Here is a 2740-nt window from a genome sequence, read left to right as displayed (position 1 = left end):
GGGGTTTAGATGGGAAACTCATTAAAAATTTATAACCACGATGCTAGCGCCAGCGTGGCAGGGCTGGTACTGCCTGCAGTTCAAAGGCCCGCCCCCCCAAGAAGTGGTGGGAATTTTGAAACGGAAAGAAAAACAAGTGATCCTTGCATCTTTTCTTTATCGAAAAAAAAGTGGGAAAGTACAGAAAGACCTCTAAATCATGAATTTCACATTTAAAAAAAACTCAAAATGTAGTAAATCTCCACATATAGGCCACTATAATAAATTGAAATTTGAAAAATTAAGTTAAAATTCAGCAACATAAGTGAAAATTTGTAACTTTAGGTATGAAATGATTTATTGGTCCCAGGATTTAACAAAGTAAAATACAAGGAAATTCAATTCACACAAACAAAAATTCCCCTTTCTTACATCACAAAAACTACAAAAGCTAGGCCCATAAAATGATATCAAAATACAAATGGGATAAAAAGTGCCCATAATAAATCATTTTCAAGAGATTGAAATCAACAAGTACAATGAGATTACTCGAAACAAAGCCACATTTAGCAGGGTAGAGCATATAGTACATAGGTGAGGGTTTTCGAATTTCCATACCAAGAAACTTGGAGCAATTATAACCCTTTATATGGGCTGATCATTCGTACAGATATCTAAGGCACTTCCCTCTTTTTTATAACATATAACATTCACAGATAGTTTATTCAGGTGGAACCAATTTTCTAAGAGAAGCGTGCTCTTTAAGTTGGTTTGCAGCAACTTTAGATCCTTACAGGGTTAAATAACCTTATAGGCCTTATCCTAGGGTTAAATGCTATAAAGATGTATCATCTGCAATGAAGAGCAATGCTGGTGTACCTTACATGTAGATCGTTTATGTACAGCAGGAATGGAAGGAGCCTCAGGATGCTATCTTTGGTATCCCAACATTGTTAATTTTGGAAGGTGATAAGTGTTTAACAACAAATGTTATTAGCATCATTGCCCTCCACTTCTCCCATCTGTAGCCTATCCTTTAGGTAGGATCATAGCCATTAGGGGGTAATTCCACTAATCCTGCATCCTTTATACTTCCCAAGATTAATGTCATAGTCTACCCTGTCGAATGACCATGAAAGATCATTGAATTGCTCAAAATTTTCAAACACCTTGTAAGGACATGAGTCAACAATAATCTATGTTGTCCACTTCCCCTTTTTTGTGTTTATAGCCTTGGAAGGATGTCAAGCTTAAGATTATGCAGGAAAATATTCTTTGCAAATGAAAATTTGTCCATCATCACCAGTCAACAACTCTAAGATTGGTTTGACGCAGCTCTTCACTCCTCTTTCCTATTCCCTAGCCTTTTCATATCAACATTTTTCTTCTCTTTGACATCCTTTAGGACCTTCATTCCAGGCCGCCACTTGTCCTTCAGCAATTATTTTCATCAGAGCTTAATTATTATATTATTGCAAAATTATTTTGAGCAATAAATGATGAAAAAACACCAGCGAGAAGAGTGAACACACTTAGGTCTGAGATTGAAGGCATGAGACACCAATAACACATAGCCAAGCCAATCCAAGTGGAGCTCTCTTTATAGTAATGGATCCGGGCTCCCAGCCAATCAGCTGTCTTCTCGGGGTTTCAGGAACTGGGTTGATTCATAAACTATACTTCTTCATTTTTTCAAGTTTCTGTCATGGCATTGCGGGGATTAGGAAGGGAATATGGAAAGGGATAAGGGCACATTTGGGGGTTTTGAGTTTAGGTTTATTAGGAATAGTGTAAGATTCTTTAATTTTGTAATAATAAGATAATCATTTGCTTTTGAAAATGAAAGTTGAAATGTAGCTAATGGGGCCTTCAAGGAATTCAAATCAGAGTTAGCTTGAGATTGTTGCAGATTTGTTTAAATAGCTTTTGTATCACAGGGCATCTAATATCTTTCGTACTATTTTGTTTTCACATGTTTGGATGCGCTTGAGGTGGGTTAGTGCGGCATGCAGCCAAACTGGCGATGCGTAAGTTAGGAGTGGTTTTATCGAAGAATTGTAGAGCAGCAATTTAGTTTTAAGAGCCAATGAAGATATTGCTTTCATTAAAGGAAAAAGAGCAGTGTAAATTCCCTGCGATTTTTTTAATAGATGATTTAATATGGTTAGCCCAAGTAAGAGGTTTGTCTAAAATTATGCCGAGATATTTCATTGATTGGCATTTCGGGATAGTTGTGTTTCCAAAATAAAGTTGATGGCATAATTAATAGTAGTGGGCGTAACTTGGTGGCAATCCTTAATCATAGGAATAGAAGGAGTAATAACTTTGCTATTATCATGTGGAAATAGCAAAGTTATTATTCCTTCTATTCCTATAAAGTTGATGGCCTTTGCCTGCTTCCGGGCATCTTGAAATGACAACATGACTGCATTTCCTTGCATTGACGCTTAATTTCCATTCCGCTGCCCACATATCTTGAAGTTAGCGTGATGGTCTCGGGAGCAATTCGCGAATTTAGCAGGTTTTGGCTTGAAATGCTGGCTTTCAGTATGACAGTATTTCCACCGCAGCCCACGCAGCGAGTTTGCATTCCGCACGACTTATGCATATGCCTGTGGTGTTGGCACTTAGTGCACTGCGGTGGGCCAGTGGGAGGTCTGAAGGGTTCAATTTTTACAGCTAAACCGGAGAGATATTTTTTGGAATTTTTCTTGGTCTTTGGATGAAATAAGTTTAAGCTGAAACAATGGCAGCAATCTTA

Source organism: Ischnura elegans, chromosome 1 (assembly GCF_921293095.1).
Source record: "Ischnura elegans chromosome 1, ioIscEleg1.1, whole genome shotgun sequence".
Classification (NCBI taxonomy): Eukaryota; Metazoa; Arthropoda; class Insecta; order Odonata; family Coenagrionidae; genus Ischnura; species Ischnura elegans.
Note: the sequence above shows the minus strand (reverse complement) of the source record.